At 43.7% G+C, this 23669-nt stretch overlaps 1 protein-coding gene and 1 long non-coding RNA gene across 3 annotated transcripts in view; both read right to left on the reverse strand.

The window, feature by feature from the left end:
* Nucleotides 1–3055, reverse strand: part of LOC139362680 (uncharacterized) — a 69700-nt gene extending 66645 nt beyond the window's left edge. Inside the window, exon 1 of the long non-coding RNA XR_011621834.1 lies at nt 1–3055. This exon is cut by the window's left edge and continues 27067 nt beyond it. This is a non-coding gene — a long non-coding RNA (uncharacterized lncRNA).
* The window catches only part of LOC105474942 (dipeptidyl peptidase like 6), a 1161442-nt gene that overhangs the window by 982911 nt on the left and 154862 nt on the right, over nt 1–23669 (reverse strand). The window lies entirely within an intron of this gene.

Here is a 23669-nt window from a genome sequence, read left to right on the forward strand (position 1 = left end):
CTGCAGAGTCCATTCCCTCGAAGGCTGCATGTGGCCACAGGGAGGCCTCCCAGCCCCTGGCCGCAGCTTGCTCACCTGCCCGCTGCTTGCTAAGCCACAGTGGTACCCCGTCGCCAGGCCCCACAAGGAAAAACAAAAGGTGCTTCAAATTAAATGAGGGGAACCCCTGAATCCCCCACACTTCAGGAATGGTGTCCCTGAGAGCAGTCCTTAGAGATGATGATGGCATCACCCTAAGCAGGGTTGTCATCTTTCATCTGTAAAGGCCCAGAAAGTAAATAGTCTAGGGTCCACAGGAAACACGTGGTTCTCCCTCACAACTGAACTCTGTTGTCGCACCAGCCACTGACAAAGCGTGAACACACACAGCATCTGTGTTCCCACACGATCCACGATACATGATTTATAAAAACAAGTTGGGGGCCTGCTCGGTCTGCAGGCTGTGGCTGGCCAATCCACGCCCTGTGGGACTCTAAACAACCCAGGCTGTGGCACAGTGCAGGCTGTGCAGGACGCGGCTGGGGAGAGAAATCTGCCTCCTGGGAGGGAGCCAAAAGGGAAGAGGAGAGGACCTGTGCTATGTTTTTCTACGCAGGTGTATGTGTGTGAGAGAGAGAGAGAAAAGGACATTGCAAATATTTTAACAAAAGGTAAAGGATGGGGTGGTAGAGAGAAATCATTGTCTGCCTCATAGTCTTGTTTCCTCCATGCCTATTAAAGAGCCACACAGCAGCTGGTGCAATGCCAGATACTCAGTGAAGCATCCAGAGAAATTAACTTATTTAAGATGGCAGAAGTGTTCGTGCTGTTGATAAAGACACAGAATATTCTTGTAGTGTTTTTCCTTCTAGATATTATTAATAAAATTTTATTCTCAGACAAAGGTTTACCCAAATTGGACAGAACAAAAGGGGAGCATTCCTTCCCTTCCTGGGAGTGCCTGTGTAATGTTTCTCTATTTTAGCCAGAGACAGTTTAGAGCTGTGTGGAACATAAGGCAAATTTAATATAAATTTTCATGAAATCACAGAATATTAAAGCCAAATGGAAATTTGGAGATCATTGGTCAAAAAAAAAAAAAAATTTTGTTTACCGTTGAGGAAACTAAGCGCTTACACAGTGTATTAGTCCATTTTCGTGCTGCTAAGAAGAAATACTTGAGACTGGGTAATTTATAAAGAAAAAGAGGTTTAATGGACTCACAGTTTCACGTGGCTGGGGGCCTCAAAATCACGGCAGAAGGTGAAGGAGGAGCAAAGATACATCTTACATGGTGGCATGCAAGAGAGCGTGTGCAGGGAAACTCCCCTTTATAAAACCATCAGATCTCATGAGACTTATTCACTACCACAAGAAGAGCATGGGAAAAATCCGCCCCCAGGATTCAAATACCTCCCACTACGTCCCTCCCACAACTCGTGGGGATTACGGGAGCTACAATTCATGATGAGATTTGGGTAGGGATGCACCCAAACCATATCACTTGGGTTAAGATCATCAGGAGGCGGAAACAAAGTCATGGTAGGTCCTGGATCACAGCCAAAGCCTCTGGGATCCCTGTGCAAAGTTCATTGAATTTTATGCATTCTGTATTTTCTATGGAACAGATTATCTTCTTCCCCAGGTCTGGAGGAAGTTTAATGAACATTGCTTCTTCAATGCAATCAGATTCTCAATCTTGTTCATTCTTGCCACATGTAAGAGGAGAGACGACAACGCAGCTCTTGCCCTTCAGCTGTTGCTACTTCTTAGTATTCGTTCAAAAAAGAAAAGAAAGCTCTCGTAATCAGAAGACATGTCCCCTTTGTGGATGCTAGTGGCTTATAGTTCATATAAACAAAATGATAGGCTGGGCACGGTGGCTCATGCCTGTAATCCCACACTTTGGGAGGCCGAGGAGTGGGTGGATCACCTGAGGTCCGGAGTTTGAGACGACCCTGGTCAATATGGTGAAACCCCGTGTCTGCTAAAAATACAAAAATCAGCCAGGGGTGGTGGCACATGCCTGTAATCCCAACTACTCAGGAGGCTGAGACAGGAGAATTGTTTGAAACTGGGAGGTGGAGGTTGCAGTGAGCCGAGATCATGCCAATGCACTCCAGCCTCAGTGACGGAATGAGATTCCGTCAAAAAAAAAAAAAAAAAAAAAAAGCACAAAGTGATAAATCAAAGTCAAGTAGCAAACAACAAAATAAGACAGAAGATTTACTCTTACCTTCTACAAGTCTCACTTTCGTCATTTGTAAATGATCAAGAGTACTTGTGCAGCTCCGATCCGAAAACAAACGAGGAGGAGCAGTTTCCTTACAAGTTGTCTGGAAAGCAGCTGTTCTGCTATAAATTAGAGGGGCAGGTGAAGACTGTTTCTGCACTCAGCAGATCATCAGTTGATCAGGCGATGCAAATTAAGGCACCAAAAGCTGAAAAACTAGGGGGTGTGTGGCACTTTGATTTTCCACATCTATTACGGACACTTTTAAGAGGCTATTGAAATACAATGCTTAGGCTACCAGCCATAATGCAAGTTCAAGATAAACACATTAGAATTCAATTGTTGTCTGATGAAAAGTCATTTGTAAAAGGAATTTGTGTACTCAGGGTATGGCAGAAATAAGTGCTCAGAGAAAGGGCTGTTTCTGGCAGCCTTGGAGGCCCTCCACGGAATCTGACAGAATAATGAATTTAAATAGTTTTTTTTTCCCATGAAATACTTTAACTAGTTTTTTTTTTTTTCCTGTAAGGAACAATATTTTTCTTCCTAGGACATTCACCTGAAGAAAGAAAAGTTACATTTACAGCACAGCAATGAACCTGAAATGATGGTAAAACTTGTCTCATTCACCATCATGGTAAGACTGTCAAGCTTCCAGAAGGATGAGAGCTACCTTAGTGCTAAGACTGTCTCTTGGCAAATGCTTTGATGAATGTTATCCTTTTTATTTTCTTTTTTTTTTTTTTTTTTTAATTTTTTGAGACGGAGTCTTGCTCTGTAGCCCGGGCTGGAGCGCAGTGGCCAGATCTCAGCTCACTGCAAGCTCCGCCTCCCGGGTTTACGCCATTCTCCTGCCTCAGCCTCCGGAGTAGCTGGGACTACAGGCGCCCGCCACCTCGCCCGGCTAGTTTTTTGTATTTTTAGTAGAGACGGGGTTTCACCGTGTTAGCCAGGATGGTCTCGATCTCCTGACCTCGTGATCCGCCCGTCTCGGCCTCCCAAAGTGCTGGGATTACAGGCTTGAGCCACCGCGCCCGGCCTATCCTTTTTATTTTCTTCTTCTTAAAATGGCAAATCTTTGAAGCACCTCCATTCTGATTTGAAATGCTGAATTATACTTCCTTACAGAAAGTGGGTAACATGATCTTGTAGTTCTAGCCTGACTCTTATCCACAGTGATTTTAAATGCAGGGTTTCCGGTAATGAGTCAGTGTTTTTAATTCCACGGGAAAGCTGCAAGTACACAAGTGTGACCATCATCTCCCGAGATTGCTTCTGAAAGGCCAAGCAAGACACAGACACATCCAAGTGAGCGTCATTTCCTACACAGGAGTCACCTTGGGATGGAACACAGCTAATCTTAATAATGTTGCTGTTCAAAATATTTTTGGAATTCCTTTTTGAGAATTGCTTTCAGAACTGTATAAGAAAATTAGTCACATTGTTCTAAAACAAGCTGTGCCTCCGAAGCAGAGTTGGCACTGCTGGCTTAGTTGTAAGCCAAGCTCAAGAGATGTTTCCCCAAACCCAGTTACCCCAGTTGCCACCACTGAATGACCCTCATTTTTTTTTGCAGATTCCACATATTCAAGAGACCATGTCCTTACAACATATCCCAGGTCCTGAGAGCAATTCCAAAAGCCAAACTCTGCCTCCCTGAACTGCCTACTCCATGATTTTTGAGCCAATCGCATCATTAGGGAGAGCCAGCAGGTGAACCCATCATGGTTTATGCTTTGAAAAAGTCTTTCGGTGAGAACACAAAGTCTACTCTCTCAGAGATTTTCAAAATACAAACCATCGTTATTAACTGTAGTTGCCATGGTGTGCAGTACGTTAATTAGCTAGATGGAGCCATTACACAATGTATGTATATTTCAGAACATCATGTTGTACATGAAAAATACATACAATTTTGTCAATTGAAAAATACAATACAATACAATACAATACAATACAATACAATACAATACAATAGGAGCCAGACCCTGCTGAGAACATCAGAGGATGCTGGTTTCTAAGTATGGAAGTCACACCATCTTCCCTGAAGACAATGACCCACCAGTGACTACCCCGACGACATATTGAGAAGGTTGGATATGAATAAATGCCAGTGCATCCCATTTTGTTGTAGGAAGGGGTGAAATAAAAGATAGAGCTGATAATTGGCTTTAAGAAGAAAGGCAAAGAAGAGGATGGAAATAGGTCTTCCTGTACTCTGCGTCTTGATTCAAGGCTGACTGATGACCCTAAATGGTGGCTTCATATTGTAGCCAGCAATGGCAGTGGTTTCCTTCCATTAATACCCAGTTAACTCATTTGCACTTGACTAATCATTATCCGAAGCTGGTTTGTCCAAACTTTTCAGAAAATGGAAGCTCTGGAGTCAGAATCACTGATGAATGAATAAAAAGAGGATGCGAGGATAGGAACTTTCCCATTAATATTCCCAAATAGCCATCTGCATCATGCTGTGTTCTTTAAAAATGTTCAGTGGCTTCCACGATGACAGAATAAAACATAGTCTCTTTGACTTAGAATTATGAAAAATGAACATAATTCACTTCATTATAAGTAATGCAAATGACTAATACCTTTATGAAAATTCACCCTGTCTGACAATCAAATAAATTACAATTCAAACAGTAATTTAGCAAGAAAAGCTTTTCTCTCAAGGTGGTCATGATTAAAAAGTTAGTAATACAGAGAACTGACAAGTGTGCAGTATGGCACTCATTCCCACCCACTGCTGGTCAGAAAGTGCCCTGGGTCTGTCTTCAAAGCCATTTGCAAACACGCTATCAATAGCTTCACAAGTCTGTACTTTCCCCAGGGCTCCTCTTTCCTCTATCATATTCACTCCCTTCCTCAGCTCATCCATCTTAAGGCTGTAAACATCATCTAGTTGCTGATGATTCCTTTTTTTTTTTTTTTTTTTCCATACAGAGTCTCACTCTGCCGCCCAGGCTGGAGTGCAGGGGTGCGATCTCGGCTCACTGCAAGCTCTGCCTCCTGGGTTCACGTCATTCTCCTACCTCAGCCTCACAAGTAGCTGGGACTACAGGCACCCGCCACCATGCCAGGTTAATTTTTTGTATTTTTAGTAGAGACAGGGTTTCACCATGTTAGCCAAGATGGTCTTGATCTCCTGACCTCGTGATCCGCCCACCTTGGCCTCCCAAAGTGCTGGGATTACAGGCGTGAGCCACCGCGCCTGACTGGTGATGACTTCTAAGAATATAGCCCAACCTCTAGCCTGCTCTCAAACTCATTTATTCTACTTCCCAGGACATCAAACCCAACATATGCAAAGCAGAAAACTTCAACCCCAAACCTGCTTCTTCCACAGCTTTCCCAATCTCAACAGGAAGCAACTGCATTCTTTCAGTTGCTCAGGCCCAGATCTTGGTCTCATCCTTGGCCCATCTTCATGTCTCATTCCCCACATCTTATCTGACCTGGAACTCTGTTTTCCATACCTGATCACCACCCCTCTAGTGTGCAGGAATGCCAGTCACTTGTTGGCTGAATTAGAGAAACAGCCTCCTGAAGGGTGTCCCTGCTTCAGCCCTTGGCCACCTGTGATCTCTTCCCAACACAGCAGACAGGGCAGTCCCATCAAACCTCAGTCGGGCCACCTCACTCCTCAACTCAAACCTTCCAGTCACATCCTCTCTCTGGAGGTAAAGCCCAACTGTGTAGGAGGCTGTAAGATGCCCGAGTCTGGCCCTCTGGTTCTCTGTAACCTCTCCTACCAAGATGTCCCATGTTTGTTCTGTTACCTTTCTCCAAATCGACATGCAGGGATACTTCCTGTCCAGGGTCTCCCCACGAGTTGTTCCCTCTGCATGGACTCTTGCCCACTTGGCTATCCTGTCTCTCAACTATACTCTTCTAATTAGGTTTTTAAATATATAAGTTAAAGGTCTAGGAAGAAAATACAGCACAAAATTAATGTAAGTCTGCTATGGTGCGAATGTCTGTGTCCCCCAAAATTTGTACCTTGAAATGTAATCACCAACGTGATGGTATTGAAAGGTGGGGCTTCCCAGGGTGATCAGGCTGCGGAGGTGGAGACGTCATAATGGGATTGTTGCCCTGATAGAGCCCGAAGGATCTTCCTTGTCCCCTGTACCATGTGAAGACATAGCAAGAAGGCACCCTCATGGAATCAGAAAAGTGGCCATCACAGGCACAATAGCTCACACTTGTAATCCCAGCACTTTGGGAGGCTGAGGTGGACAGATCACCTGAGGTCGGGAGTTCAAGACCAGCCTGGCCAACATGGTGAAACTCTGTCTCTACCACAAAAAAAAAAAAAAAAAAAAAAAAAAATAGCCAGGTATGGTGGTGCACGTCTGTAATCCCTGCTACTTGGGAGGCTGAGGCAGGAGAATCACTTGAACTCGGGAGGCAGAGGTTGCAGTGATCCAAAATCGTGCCACTGCACTCCAGCCTGGGCAGCAGAGTGAAACTCCATCCCAAAACAAAACAAAAAAAAAAAAGAAAAGAAAACTGGTCCTTAGTAGATACCAAATCTATTGGCGCTTTGATCTTGGGCTTCCAGCTTCCAGAACTGTGAGAAATAAATTTCTGTTGTTTTTAAGCTACACAGTCTATGATATAATTTAGTTTAGTTAATTGTTATTGTTAATGTTATACCTTTCAACTGGTTGTGGCAGCATCTGGGAGACAGTGCAAGAGAAAGAGAGACGGAGAGTCCCTCGAGTGGTTTCCAAGTTTCAGACCTCTGAAGCCATGGTCTTCAGAAGCTATTCTTTTGGCGATCATCGTGCTTTTAAGTGTGCATTGATGTTTACTGTTTATTACAAACGATATTACAAAGGATACTGATGAACACCAAAGGAAGAGATGGGTAGGGCAAGGTATCCATGCCTTGTCTGGAAGCCCCACCCTCCAGGAGCCCCCATTGTTTGGCTACCCAGAAGATCTATGGCATTTTTATAGCAGCCCTGAGGGACTAAGACAAAGTCTTCCTAGGGTGACTGGATTATACTGTTAGCACCTTTTCCATCTCCTCCATATTTTCTAACTCATCCACAATAAAAATGTATAAGAACACAACCACTTTTAAGATGACACAATGTACTTCTTGTTCACACACTTAGTAATTTAGTTGGCCATATCTTCTGGGCATCCAACCTTCCCAGTAGATATTACAATGGATATAAGTGAAGTAGAAGCCACGGCTACGTTTATGATACACACAATTCCATACAGAGATGAATTAAAGGGTGTCCACCAAAATATTAAAGCTGATATATCCCATTTTACAAAATAGACAGGTATCATAACATCACATTGTACCCCACAGATATCTACAATTATTTTTATTTTCATTATTTATTTACTCATTGATTTTAGAGAATGGGTCTCGCTCTGTCGCCAAGGCTAGAGTGCAGTGGCACGACCATAGCTCACTGCAGGCTCGAACTCCTGCACTCAAGTGATCCTCCCACCTCAGCCTTCTGAGTAGTTAGAGCTACAGGAGTACAGCACCACGCCCAGACAATTTGTTAATATTTTTTAGAGATATGGTCTAACTCTGTTTCCCCGATTGGTCTCAAACTCCTGGCCTCAAGCAATCCTCCTGCCTTGGTCTTCCAAAGTGATTACAGGCATAAGCCACCATGCTCAGCCAATTATTACTCTTAGTAAAAAGTAAAATTTAACTTAAAAATATAAATATCAGCATGACAGAATTTCAGGTAAACTTTTACTTTGGAATTTCTTACAATGAACGTGTAGGTGTGTGTATACATCTTTGACAGCAAGAATTTAAAATACGTAAATGTTTTCTATAAAATAAAAGGATATACTCAGAAAACATTTTGGTAACAAGTAGTACTTTTTTTTTTTTTTTTTTTTTTTTACAAATCTCTATTTTTCTGGGGGAACCAGGGGCAGCTATCTGTTTATTTCATGGAATGCTACATAGGGAAAAATTCTAAACAGCAAGTGATTTCTCTGATCACTGTCCATGTAACAACCGGTTTTTGTTACAAAGACATGTTCTTGGTTCTTTGCATCAGAAGGAGATCAGGGAGATCAAATGTGTAGCTAACCTTTTATACTTCATTCCCCCTTCCATCAAGTAACAGTCACCTATCGACTTTCATCACATCTCTTCCCTTCTGACACCTGCACCATCGAAATAAAACACACCCATCTTCCAAAAACACTCTCTACAAACCAAGTGGAGGAAAGTCCAGCCTCCTGGGAGACAAAGGCATGAGGGCTGACATCCTCTTTCCTCTAACGAATTCACAGCACCCCTGTCCCCTTGTAATATAGCAATTCTCTTAGGAGTTAGGCTTCAATTTTTTTTCTCCTTTTTCTTTCCTAATAGGATAGAAATGTGGTTTCAAGAATTTTGTAATCACATTTCACGAATTAAGGAGACAATTTGTACTTTGATGTGATTTACTTGTATATATGTGCACAAGAGACTCAAAGATAGAAACGTGTACATGATCAGTGACAGGTAACAGATGAGGTGAGGATGGAGCAACCATGAATCAGGACTGGGAATGTCAACAACCTTAGAAGAATGACTCAGGTGCTCTGTCAATTCTTGTTGAACGAATGGATCTCTGAGTTCACCTGGAGAGAAGACGTGGAGCGATGCTGTGGTGAGCCTTTCTCTAACGGGTGTGAGGAGTGTCCCTGAGGAACTACAGGGACTGCAGGTACCTGCTGTGGTTGATGGGAGCCATCAAGGGATGCCATCACCCTCACCCTCCTCATCCCGTCACAACAGTTCCTATGATGTAACTGGAAATATACCAGACACTCACATTATGGAGCCAATGTAAAAATCAACAGTTACCCCTAATGAGTGGGCATTTTAGAGTTTGTAGAAACAGAAGCTCAGAGAGATTAGGGAAGCCACTTGGGTCACACTGCCAGGCTGGACCTTCCACCATGTGGGATGATCTCCCTTTATCAGAACTGCAGGGACCCTCCACCATGCGGGGTGGTCTCCCCTCATCAGAACCTTGGGGAGCCTCCACCATGCGGGGTGGTCTCCTCTCATCAGAACCACAGGGACCTTCGACCATGCAGGATGGTCTCTCTTTATCAGAACCTCAGGGACCCTCCACCATGCGGGATGGTCTCTCTTCATCAGAACCTCAGGGACTCTCCACCATGTGGGATGATCTCCCTTCATCAGAAACCTTGGGGACCTTCCACCATGCGGATAGTCCCCCTTCATCAGAATCTTGGGGACCTTCCACCATGCGGATAGTCTCCCTTCATCAGAACCTCAGTCTTGACTCAGCAGGTCCTGGACCAGCCTTCTTAGGGAATCAGAGTATACTCTGAGCTTGTGGTTAATGGGCTCCTTCTCTCCTCACCCTCAGCCCTGCTCCACAGCTTCCATCATCCACACTTTGGGTCGATCAGCAGGCTCCTGACCCTGGCCCTGGAAGACCCACAGCCCTGAAGTACAATGTCAATATCCAGACCAAGTGTAGCTAGGTAGGTGAAAATGACACCGGTGTCCTCGAGTCCAGATCTTTCTTGACTGCTGCGCAACAAGTTTACAGAAACCACGCCTCCAAACACTGACAGTCAGGACTCTGACTTCTCCATGGACCCCTGCTACCCCCTGAACCAATGGAGCACTAGGGCTGCTGCTCTAAGCCATGTAGCCTGGCTTGTGGGCACACACAATGTCCTGCAACCCCGGGGACTCATGAACCCTCTGCTCTTTCAGTCTGGCCCTCCACGACTCAGATCAACAGCCAGGCAGATCATCTGCTGCTCACTGGCATCAGAGACCAACTACCATGACCACAGTTGTTCTCCTACTTCTCAAAGCACTGATCTAAAAGCAGATCCACATGCCTGGTGCTGTAATCCAGAAAGCAGAAGAAAAGCTCTGAAAAGGGCATAGAGTTAAAAGATTGAATAAGATCTCCAAGAGGGAGGGAAGGCTGGCCCGGGAGGTAGCGATGGTTTAATAACAACTTTCATCATCATTATCATCATCATCAAACATCAATATCAATTCATTTAAACTTCCCCAAAGCCCTCAATGAGGCCAGGCACAGTGGCTCATATCTGTAATCACAGCACTTTGGGAGGCTGAGACAGGCAGATCACGAGGTCAGGAGATTGAGACCATCCTGGCCAAATTGGTGAAACCTCGTCTCTACTAAAATACAAAAAATTAGTTGAGTGTGGTGGCGTGTGCCTATAATCCCAGCTACTCGGGAGGCTGAGGCAGGGGAATTGCTTGAACTCGGGAGGGGGAGATTGCAGAGATCGTGCCACTGCACTCCAGCCTGGCAACAGAGCAAGACTCCGTCTCAAAAAAAAAAAAAAAAAAAAAAAAAAATCCTCAATGATACACACTACTGTTATTTAATGTTACACATATGAGGAAACTAACAGAGAGATTGCATAACCAGCTCAAGGTTACTCAGCTAGAAAATGACTAGAGACAACTACATCCACTGATCTGAAAAGCAGTTATTGAGTCCTCTGTGTTTGGTGATATTTAAACCATAGCATGGCCGAGTTAGCATTTATTTTTGAGTACTATCCTTTTGTATCCCATACTTGATATTTAAAGGGGTCCACTGATGACTAAATGAGCGTTGTGAGGGTGAGATACAAAGACGCAACCGGGGTGACTCCTTCAGATCCTCCCTGCTAAGATGAAGGAATCTTCTATTCATGAACACTGCCTCCTTGGACTTTTGAACTTCCTAAGGGGCAATTTAACCCGCCACTCCGCATAGTTGTCTGCAAGTTCCACTTCAAATGCTTAGCATGCAGGATAGAAAATATGTGCACATATACATACCATAATAAACCTGGCATTAGGCATTTTAATGCCATGGATGTTATGTTCACCTTGCCCTTTGCCTTAGGTAGCAGGTCTTTCTAACAGGCAATAATTTTCAACATGAAGAGACTGGGATTCTAAGGATGGTCCCTAGGTGTTCAGTGCTTGCTTAATCTCAAATCCTTCTATTCCCCTTTCCCACTAGGACGCCTGCTGCCTGGCTGTTTGGGGGCAGCTGGTTTCACCATTCCATCCTTGCTTTCTGGGGACTGAAGGACCAAGCACAGCACCTGCTTCTACAAATCACTCGCTAAATGGCTCTGGCCATTTTGAGCTGCAAACTTTGGGTTTAGTAAAAATAATAAAAGTCCCAACCCATTTGGAATCACTGATGTTGGGGACTGCAGGTGTCTGCGTTGCCTCTTCTGAAATGGACCAGCATTAGATTTCCCATTTTTGATTTTACTCCAAAGACTGGATGTCAGACACACCAGAGTGTTGGGGACTTGCTAAGGCCTCTCCTTAAACCCGGCGTGGGCTATTCAGGATAGAACCCTTTCTCCCATGATGCAAGCTGACATTTTTACCGTGGTAAATGTTCTTTTACCACATTTCATTGAATCTAAGAGATCATTGATTGTAATATGCAGCATTGTTTTAGGGACCTCATTATAAAGAAAAATTACTCCCAGTTAAAATATGGCATACCATTATTTATAAGATCTACAATGATATTAGAGACATAAAATATGTATACAATTTGTTTCTTAGACCTGGAGAAATGCAGTTAAGCTGGTGATAGGCAGGTGAAATTATTATTTTATTTTGTTTTGTTTTTAGAGACAAGGTCTCACTCTGTCACCCAGGCCGGAGTACAGTGGTGCTATCTACGGCTCACTGTAGCCTTGAGCTTCCAGGCTCAGGTGATGCTCCTACCTCAGCCTCCCAAGCAGTTGGGAATACAGAAGCATGCCACCATGCCCAGCTAATGTGAATTTTTTATAGAGACGGGGTCTCACTATGTTGCCCAGGCTGGTCTCAGTCTCCTGGACTCAAGCAATCTGCCTGCCTCAGCCTCCCCAAGTACTAGGATGACAGGCATCAGCCACTTCACCCAGCCAATTATTCTTTTTATTTTAAACAAAGAAAAGTACACTCACTTGGGTTTACAGTTTGTATGAGCGTGGGAAGTGTCTCCACCTTGCCATCGAGTCATCATCACTGACTCTACACACCGTGTCCTTACCTCTAGACTCCCACTCAGGGCCATATCGGTTGAACCAGATCAATAGTGCCTTGGGTTGCGGGGCCTGATGAGCAAAGCCGTCAGCTCTGGTAGGCTTCCTGTTCCCATGCGGTAAGCAGAGAGGCAGGCCCTGGTGAGACTTTGCTTTGCAGCACTCTCCGAATGCACAGCTGGGTGTGTCAGCTTGGCCAGAGCCTGCTCCTCAACCCAGCTACCTTTCTTGCCTTGCAGATACTTTCAAGTTTGCTTGAATCAAAATTTAGACTTGGAGTTTGAGAAGAAACAGGGGAAGGTAAGACACCCTACTAAGTCTGGAGACCTAAGGAATGTGTCCTAATCCAGCATTTTATTTAAAGGGCTGTTACGTACCCGTTCAGCTACTGATAAAGTAGCACACCTTAATTCTCACTCTGCTGTTACTCACTGTGTGCAGAGCTTGCTGGAGATGAAAACAGTCAGGTATATTTAGGCTGTGAACAATGTGTTCCCTCTTTACAATGGCACTGTGGCTGGCCTTGGGCAGACACTTCACACACTTTACTGGATCAAATGGTGTCAACCTTGGCCTTGATTGATTTCTCTACCCTCATTTTCTTTTACTCAAAAACGTTATGAGTTATGTACTTTATGCATTTTAATTCCACCGAATTGGATGTATTTGGTAAGCAGCATGTAATCATTTTTGGAACAATGTGACAAGGTAACATCATTTTAAATAAATATAGACCGAAGATCCTAGTACTTAAGGTGTCCGTTATCAGTCAGGCTGGGCTGAGTTATGCTGTGATAACAATCAGTTCCAGAACCCTAGGGGCCTGAAGAGCAGAGGTTTGCTCCTGGCTCTTGCCAAGTGTCCACCAAGGGTACCCTGCTCTGTGTCTTCTTCCCTCTGGGACCCAGGCTGACAGCACAGCCTCTACCTAAAATACACGCTGATCTAACAGCAGCAAAAGGGAGACACAGCCACAGGTGGCTCCTAACACTCGTCACTTTCTCCTACATGTCATTGGCCAGGGAAAGTCACATGGCCAGATCTTCTCACTATAGAGCAGGGAATTCAATAATCGTGAAAGAGAAATACAACCTCCCACAGGCCTTCAGGATCGTGTGGGTAGATGCCATTATTTAAGCCTCCCGAGACTTAGTATTTTAATCTACGAAGTGACTTATTTGGTGCATGATGATAGTGAAATTGGTGACACATTTGTATTAATATTCGTAACGTGTAAGAAAGGGCCAGGTGCGGTGGCTCATGCCTATAATCCAAGCACTTTGGGAGGCTGAGGAGGGCAGATCACGAGGTCAGGAGTTCTAGACCAGCCTGGCCAACATGGTGAAACCCTGTCTCTACTAAAAATACAAAAATTTGCCAGGCGTGGTGGCATGTGCCTGTAATCCCAGCTACTCAGGAGGCTGAGGTAGGAGAATAGCTTGAACCTGGGAGGCAGAGGTTGCAGTGAGCTGAGATCCCACCATTGAACTCCAGCCTGGGATGGAGTGAGACTCTGTCTCAAAAAAAAAAAAAAAAAAAAAAAGTGAGTAAGTGAGTGAGGGGTCCACCAGCTGGGAGTTCTGGAACCCGTTCTGGAACAGTACCTCCAGAACAGGAGGTGCCATTCAGAGAACGGAACAGTACCTCCAGAACAGGAGGTGCCATTCAGAGAACACACATCCTTCTGTCCTCGCCTCTCTTTTCTTTCATCCTCTTCTCCCCTTTCTCACTGCTTTCCAGCCTCTTGTCTTTCCCTCTTTCTTCCTTTTAGATCAGTTCTATTAATGACTGCAACATGACAGGATTGTTCCCACATGGCACCGCAATAGATCCTTTAGCACTCCGGATAGCAAGCCAGTTGCTTGTTGGTTCTCTCAGCCAATTCTGAGAAGACCCGGACATAGGAAAGAACTTTGCTTCAAGGGAAGTTATAAAAACAAAAACAGAAACTATTAACCCAGTGGGGCATGTCTACAGGTGCTCACCCCCTCTTGACTTTCAGGGAAGCTAATTACCAGTGATCTAGAATGGTCTGTTGACTAGATCCTGCCTGGTGTGGAACAGTTTTCTGTCAACAGCAGCCAGTATGTGGACTTCATGTTCTTTGCATTATCTCACTTGATTTCCATGAGGTACATGTGAATCATTACTGCTGCAGGACATTTTGGCCTCAGGCAGAAGTAAAAATAAATCAATAAGCTCATGCTACCTCCAGGTACTATTACTATTAGTGACGTTATTTCCTGGACAGGTGTGTCTAGGGCCTGAAAAGTCAATCCATTCTGTGGCCAACTTTATAGTAATCTCAATGAACAAGCAACTCACATTTGTAATAAATACAATTACACCCGTACCACTCTTATTTGCTTTCCCCGATCTAAAATATATTAAACAATAGCTCATAAATCAGACTGAATGATTTCACTGAGAAATTCATGAAATAACAAAGCTTTCATTTTTTAAAAGTATTTGACACAATATTACATGCTTCTTGTTCTCTGTGCTTATAAAATAGATCAACTGGGGGTAATTCTTATTTCCCCCAACTCATGGCCTCTACAATGTATCCACCTGAGTTTGTATTTCTGGGATTAATGTGTATATTTTTCTTATCCTCTGCAAATTAGCATTTCTGCTTTGCTACGTGAGGAAGTCCTCTATTAAACATATTTTTTTTTTCATCAAAGTAGGCAACCATTCGACTTGGGCAGAGGTAGAGTTTAGTGTAGTAGTGAATATGTGCAAACTGGTGTTTAAGGATTCACATGCATGAGGCCAGGAATGAGCCTGGGTTCCTCATGGAGCCAGCTCTCCTTCGGGCCCTCTGGTCTTGTCCCCAGCGAGGCATTCTGACGATGCCCCAAAAGGCTGCGTGAGAGTTTGCTAGGGAAAAGCATAACCCAGCCCTCTGCTGGTGCAAGGATGACATAGAGTCAGATCACTTAGCACCTGGATGACATCGAGTGTCCTCAGGTAGCAAATTCTCCATCTGCTGGGCTCACCGCTTTCTCACCAATTACAAACAGTTCAAGAACAAGGCCGAGGACATCCATTTGTGGTTTAGAACCCATTCTCAACACATGCATTCTGGCAGCTGTTCTGAAATGGGGAGCAGCATGGGGAACCGACATTCTCACTCCCCTGTACCGAGGCACACAGGATAGTTCTGGTTTTATTACTCAAAATTTCTTTTTTTTTTTCGAGACAGAGTCTTGCTCTGTCACCCAGGCTGGAGTGCACTGGCATGATCTCAGCTCACTGCAACCTCTGCCTCCCAGGTTCAAGCAATTCTCATGCCTCAGCCTCCCAAGTAGCTGGGACAAACGCCCAACTAATTTTTGTATTTTTAGTAGAGACGGGGTTTCACCACGTTGGCCAGGCTGGTCTTGAACTCCTGGTCTCGAGTGATCTGCCTGCCTTGGCCTCCCATAGTGCTGGGATTACAGGCGTGAGCCACCGTTCCTGGCTGTAATTTCTAAGGAAAGACAATGATCCGTAGTGGTCTGCTTGGCCACACAGAGATGACATCACGAGAGTGTGTGTGTGTGTGTGTGTGTGTGTGTGTGTGTGTGTGTGTGTGTGTTTTAATTACCTCTTCCTTTTGCCTCGGCAGAAATAGTCAAACTGATTAATACAGTCAATCATTTTAAAATAACAAAAGATATCCAACTGAAAAAGGTCTATAAACACATGATTTCTGCAGCTAATAAGGAATGATGAAGAAATCTTCAAGGTGCAATTTTAAATTATATTTCACTCTATTTTAAGTACTAGTTTCCACAGCAAAGTCTCCCAGGGTCATGTTGTAGAGACCAATAAGACACCATCATTTATGACTTGGTTGTTTCCAGAAAATGGTAGCTGACCCAATAGCTTTGGGAATAAATGTGCCACGTGGAAAAGTACCAGTTCAGCTCATGAGGTCTGCGTGTGTCACAGATAGCATGTTCTTATTTGTTTAAAACAATCACTGTATCAGACATACATTCTACATCCTCCAGGATGACAGAAAACATCCTAAACAATCAAGTAAACCGATTATAAGGAAATCTGTAATATTCTGAATTGTGTAGCTAAGGATATTAACGCTGAGGAGATCAAATCTTTTTGGAAAACTCTCTGAAACATTTTATTTTCCCATCAATGGAAAGATAAAAGTAATGTATACTTTGGCTAGGACTTCAGTCTGATGCAATTTGAAATAGTGGAAATAGGAAATATCAAAACAAAAATACCTTTTACAACAGGTACCCATCCACCCTTAGCATGTCACAGTAGAATAACCACATATAATCCAGGAAATTTGAATCTTTGAGAAGGTGCTGTAAACATTTGTTTTTAAAGGAGGTCCTTCATTTCTGTCTTTCCAGAGCTTTCGGACCACTTTTGATTACTGAAAGGGAATCTTAGTGTCTGTAAGAGAGAGAAATGTGACAGCAGCTTCCTGAGAGCCTCCACGCCTTCCCAAGTTCATAAACCCTCAGTGGCCAGGGAGGGAGGAGGGAACAGCAGGAGGAGGTAAACTGCCACCAGCATGGGCCAGACCCAATCTGCCTCATGGAAGATATCCAGGTTTTAACACTGCCCAAGGTCATATGCATTTCTTGCTATCTGTACAGTCCCATGCTGGATCAATTTGAATGCTGGCAAAATGTAGCAAAGAGGACATTTTTTTTCTCCAAGCAGGCCTTTGCTCCCAGAATATATTCCTGCAGGCCAACTACAATAGGCAATGTGTCCTAATCCCCATGGACTGAGGGGCAGGAAGTGCTCATCTTTGGGGGAACCTGCATTGCTCGGTCCTGTCTGGTTCATCACCCTGCAGGCCCTATAAGAACTTGCTACTTAAAGCATGGCTCACAGATGCAGCATCCACATCTCTCTGGAGTTGTGAGAAATGCAGAATCCCAGGCCCCACCCCAGACCCACTGAATGGAATCTGCATTTTCACAAGATTTTCAGATTTTTCAGATGATCCATATGTGCACGCACATGTGAAAAGCAAAGCTCTGGGACACACCCACTCAATTGTGACAGCACTAGTCAGCGATGATCTACTCACAAATTACTTTTAGACACAACAATCATATTGGAACAAGCTATTGAGGTAAGCAATAAATACCAATAAGAATAGAAAACTCAGCTGGGTACGGTGGCTCACACCTGTAATCCCAGCACTTTGGGAGGCTGGGGTGGGCAGATCACGAGGTCAGGAGATCAAGACCATCCTGGTTAACACAGTGAAACCCCAGCTCTACTAAAAATACAAAAATACAAAAAAAAAAAAAAATAGCTGGGCGTGGTGGCAGGTGCATGTAGTACCAGCTACTAGGGAGGCTGAAGCAGGAGAATGGCATGAACCCAGGAGGCAGAGCTTACAGTGAGCTGATATTGTGCCACTGTACTCTAGCCTGAGCGACAGAGCGAGACTCGGTCTCAAAACAAAACAAAAATAGAAAACTCACCAGAAATTCTTCTTTAAAACACACACACAGAGTAATAAAATTTATAAAATAAACAGCACGGAAATACATTAATTCCTGTTTATAGGTTTGAATGTAAGAGCCAGTATGACCTAAATGTTTCTTAGTCCTTAAGGATATGTAACAATAAAAAAGAAGGCCAGGTGCGGTGGCTCACACTTGCAATCCCAGCACTTTGGGAGGCTGAGGCAGGTGGATCATGAGGTCAGGAGATCGAGACCAGCCTGGCCAACACAGTGAAACCCCATTTCTACTAAAAATACAAAAATTAGCTGGGCGTGATAGCAGGCACCTGTAATCCCAGCTACTTGGGAGGCTGAGGCAGGAGAATTGCTTGAACCCAGGAGATGGAGGTTGCAGTGAGCTGCGATCGTGCCACTGCACTCCAGCCTGGGTGACAGAGCTAGACTTCAAAGAGGGGAGGGGAGGGGAGGGGAGGGGAGATAGGGGAAGAAAATGTGGCTGACTGTTTAGGCCCCACTTTCTCCAAGAACATGTTATTTAAAAATCAGAGGAGCTATTTACCTTAGTGTGTCCACCACTGGCCCAGGTTGGGTTTACTAATTTTGCTTTCTCAAATTCTGAAGTATTAATCCTTTAAAGACAGGTCTAAACATACTATTTATTTTACCTGTAGCTGGAAATGCTGATTCATTGTCTCTCCACCACAAAATACAAAGAGTAGCATCAGAACCTTTCACACCCATGCAGCATGGAATCAGCAAGTCACAGGGGCAGGAGATGACCTTCTGTACCCCCAGTACCATTCTAGCAACCAGCATCTCTGACCCCAGGTAGCAGCCACTGCCACCCTTCCTTTGTTTTCACTTCACGTGGGACTGACCGTCCTCAAAGACCTCCAGAGCTATCTCGTCTCTTTAATTCTGATCCTGATTCTCTCTGTTTCTACCAATTTCACTTTGGTATCAGGAAGAAGCAAACTGTTCTTAAAAAGAAGATCTTGCTAAAACTATGGTCGTTCAAATGAGAGTAGGACATGGCCCTAGGAAACCTCATTCCATTTCATGAGTTTATCTCACATGTGGATCCTCCTGGAGTGGCAAGTTGCACCATGATCCAGAGGCGATGAGTGGGAGACAGCTCGGCATGGGGGTAGGAGCTGGGGGCTGGGGGTGTCATCACTGGGTTCTTAGATATCCAGAAAATGGGTCAGAAACTTGTTTTCTCTGATCTGCTACACAGTAGAGTCACTTTAGGACAAGTTTATAGAATGCTTAGAAGGTTCTTTGTTGGGGGGATGGATTTCTGCTTATGGATCTGAAATCATACATCCCTGACCCAAGCTTTAAGCCTGATGTTTTGTGCTTTCCCCTTGACACTCACTTATAAGAAAAAATTCATTTCCTCCAAGGGAAATCACATGTACAGCAGAAAAGATTCTACTGCTGAACAGTTAAATCCCTTTAAGTAAAGCTTAAAAAGGGCATTAGCAATTTTAGCTAGATGACATCAAACTAGTTTGAAATTTTAAATAATAAATAAAAGCAAGAGTTCAGACCCAATTATGGATGAGGCTGGGAGAGATGGGGAGGCGAGCCCCACCGTATAGACAAAAAATCATTTAACACTAGCTTAGCATTCGTACACTCTTTTATACTTGACCATGCATGGCCAGAGAGCTTTCTCGGGTGATGCACTCTGGGCCTTGTGGAATAAAGAACAAAGGCAGTCTCAATCTCTCTGAATGTTGATGTCTTTATCTGTAAAGAAGAGGAATCAGTTATTTTTCCAAGAAGATCCACACTCAAAATAAGCTCATGAAATGGGACAAAGTTTCCTTTCCGAATGCAGTGAGTGTTATAAAATTAGATTGTGGTGATGGTAGCACAACTCTGTAAATATGCTAAAACTCACTGAATTGCACTCGAAATGTGCTATGCAAACAATAACTCAATAAAGCCATTCCCTCGAAAACAGGGCTGTGGTCAGAAGAAAGCAATTCTGCAACTTAAAAGGGCTCCTCCTGAAGAGAAAATTCTTTATAAACATATAGCTCCAGGGAAGGTATGGACAACTGGGGAATTCCTGGACTTAGGATCTGACTTAGCCAAATGTATCAGTCTGTTTTCATGCTGCTGAAAAAGACATATTCAAGACTGGGTAATTATAAAGAAAAAGAGGTTTTGTGAACTGACAGTTCCACATGGCTGGGGAGGGCTCACAATCATGGCAGAAGGCAAAAGGCACATCTTCCATGGCGGCAGGGAAGAGAGAACTTGTGCAGGGAAACTCCCCCTTGTAAAATCATCAGACCTTGTGAGACTTATTCACTATCATGAGAACAGCATGGGAAAGACCCGCCCCCATGATTCAATTACTTCCTGCTGGGGCCCTCCCCCAACAAGTGGGAATTATGGGAGCTACAATTCAAGATGAGATTTGGGTGGGGACACAGCCAGACCATATCACCAAATAAGTCAGTTTTCAGTGAATAGTAAGTGCAAGTATTCTCTCTGACTATTCAGACGATAGGAGAAGCAACCAGTTTTTTGGCATTCATAAGAAAGTCCATATTTCTACTATATAATTTTCAAATGTTAAGATTTTGGTATTGCATTGCAAATGAGAACCATCCAGCACCAGCCAAGCCCTCTTTTCATTCTTACTAAGATGGAGACATATATGGAACATCATCGTGTTCTAGAGTTGTGGAGCACATCTAGTCACACAGTTATGCCAAGGGCTCCTTTGCAAGACTTCAACATGTTTCTAAGTTCTGAAAAAGCAAAATTTAACAATGGTCCCCAAAACTGGATTCCAGTAATCTTTTACCTTGCCAAAAGAATGCTAAAGGGAGATGTGATGATTTCCTCAAATACTGAATATTTATCAGGGGAAAAAAGATAAGACAGATTTAGTGGTGGTCCAAACTACAGCTCTAGAACCAAGTCCCAGGGAGGTAGAAATTAAGGTCAGTCAACATGTTTTTATCCAATTTTTAGACTTTATGATACTTAAATGCAGCTGACAGAAACATGAAGAAACAATGAATGTCTGTTGTAAGAGTTATTTTATTATAAGCTAGCTCAAACCAAACAATTGATATGTTGGCCACGTGCGGTGGCTCATGCCTGTAATCCCAGCACTTTGGGAGGTCATGGCGGGTGATCACCTGAGGTCAGGAGTTGGAGACCTGCCTGGCCAACATGGTGATACCCCATCTCTACTAAAAGTACAAAAATCGGCTAGGCGTGGTGGTGCTTGCCTGTAGTTCCGGCTACTTAGGAGACCGAGACAGGAGAATTGCTTGAACCTAGGAGGCAGAGATTGCAGTGAGTTGAGATCATGCCACTGCACTCCAGTTGGGGCCACAGAGTGAGACTCCATCTCAAAACTAAATAAATAAAAAGAAAATGTATCACAACTCCTAAACACGGTCCTAAGTATAAAAACCTTTACACACAGTTACTACTGGAGAAGAGACCTCCATCCTTGGTTACCAGCTAACATAATAGGGTTTTCAATAGATACCATGTTCAAAAGCTAGACTGAAGAGGTTTACACTCAACTTTTTAAAGGCTATTTCAGAGGTTTACTATTTTTCTTAAGTTAGAATGGCTGCAAAGAGGCTGATCAGAGTGTTAATGAGGAGGCCAAAGAAATTACCTGATTACTGGGGCCCTAACAGCTTGGCGATTCCTCCCTGCAAAATATAGGTGTGTGTGTGTCTGTGTGTGTGTATGATTTGAAAAGTTTAATTTTCTCCCCCTTAAGAAAAATTAGAGTGCAACTCTTTAGAGAATACTGAATTTGAGAAATTTCAATATGAGGAAGATTGCCCCTATTTTAATCCTCATCTTTTCCTCTTTCAAGTTCACCCTATTATTCTCAACAACCCACTTCTCTACCTCCATTGCTTTCCTCTTACAAGTAGCTCTGTAGGAAATGCTGCAATTTTTAGTATCTCTAAATCCTTCTAAGCACCAAATTCAAAGAGCTATTTTGGCAGCTGAAATGTAATAGGAAAGAGAATTTGGATCCAGGCTGGGGAGGATTCAGCTTTTTGCAGAGGAGTCCTTCAACTAAAGTGCAACTCCAGCTGCATCTCTTTCATGAAGCTCTCACTCCCTGGGTTCTCTCTGACCTCCCCTCTCAGCTGATGTCAGACCACCTCCTCTGCATCCTTTGCAATGGTTCCTGTTCGTTTCATTTGAGTGTGTATATGTTTCGATGTTTCACTAATTTCATCCAATAAAGCTCCTTAAAACTCATTTGGAAACAAAATCTTTTCTGCCCTGAACTTCTTCAGCGGCAAAAATTACTGATATGAAGCCATTGGTAATTTTACTGATTCTACTTAGTGTACATTTTTTTTTTTTTTGCAGAAATTACAATGGGTTTATGGGTTTATGGGATGGTGCCTCAGACACCACTGGGGGTGTTATGTAATACATAACAAAAAACAATTTGTGTTAGCTTCTTGAATTCTGAAAATTCTGAATTCCTAATTTAACTCAAAGTTTTCAGGTAAGTACTTCGGGACTTTTACCAGCATAGGTTATACAGCATCTGGTTTGGATTATCACCTTGCTAAGATTTTAATGGACAACCATTGCACCAACTATATACTAAAGTGGTGCCTCCTGCAAAAAGAAAAAGATGTAGCAGGAAAATTATTTAAAAATAGGTGTCAAAACCTAACAGCATTGTAACCGAATTGGTGACCGTAATATAACACTATATGCATCTCTGTCCTTCTATATTCTCTGCAGGCCGAAGCAGCTTCTTGTGACCTCAGTTTATTAATCTGCATGTGATAATGCTGCCCCTGTGAGCCACACTGACACAGTGATTACCAAATTACCAGTCTGTACTATCTTTGCCTTGCAATCACTTTCCATTGCAAACTAAGAGAGGAAGGGAGTGGGGAGCCAAACGTTTTTTATGTCTTGAATCCTATTCTGAACAACTCCTGCCCCACATTAATTCATTCCTTCTAAATTTGAGAGAGCACCTACGAGGGATACAAAAAGTGAATGAGACAGGACAAGATCCCTGAGAGTGAAGCCGACATCGTAGCTGTGGAGATAGATAATAGTCACACCAACCAATAAACACACACTATGATCTCAAGGAAAGGAAAGGGTGTAGACGGCGAGCAACTGAGCAAGGATCATGATACCGGGGAAGGGGCACAGAGCGTGGAGAATGATTTGAGTGTGAAGGTCTACAGGAAGAGCACTCCACAAAGAGCAAGGCAACATCTGGGTGAAGACAGTTCTAGGGAAGGAGAAGCAGGTGCAAAGGAGCTGGGACTCAATAAGGCTCAATGTGACCCTGGGACTCCAGCAAGGCCAGGGGTCAGGCTGGAGGCCTCTACAGCAGCCAACCAGTGTCACAATAAGAAATATGGTTTTGTCCTAGCAGACTGCAGAGCTAGTCAGTGAAATAATCTGACCTGTGTCTAAAAAGATCATTCTGGCTCATGATTTGTCTCTCAGGACACATGATCTATCATTGACCCAAAGTGGAAGCAGGGAAGCCAAGTAAGAGTCCACTTGCAGTCCAGGTAGGAAAGGATGACGGCACTGACTGAACTGGGACCCCTGAGGGAGGGGAGACGTGGTCAGAGTGATGCATCTGAAACCAGAGCTGCTGTTGACGCTATGAAGGAAGCTATGAGCTATGAAGGAAGAAAGAAACAAAGGGTCCCTGCAAGCTTCAGAGCCTGAATATCAGCATGAACAATGGTTCTGTGCACCAAGGTCAGGAAGCCCAGGGAGAAAGCGGTGGAAGAGGTGAATCCAGTTGTTTTGGCTCTGCTGGTTTTCATGACCCATTAGGCACATGAGAGGTGAAGTCTGGGGGAAATTGGTGTCAAAGCCTGAAGCGTAGAGGCTGAGATGCAAATTTGGAAGTCTTCAGAACACAGATTCTGCTTAAAGCTACTAAGATGA

The sequence above is a fragment of the Macaca nemestrina genome, chromosome 4 (genome assembly GCF_043159975.1).
Source record: "Macaca nemestrina isolate mMacNem1 chromosome 4, mMacNem.hap1, whole genome shotgun sequence".
Taxonomy (NCBI): Eukaryota; Metazoa; Chordata; class Mammalia; order Primates; family Cercopithecidae; genus Macaca; species Macaca nemestrina.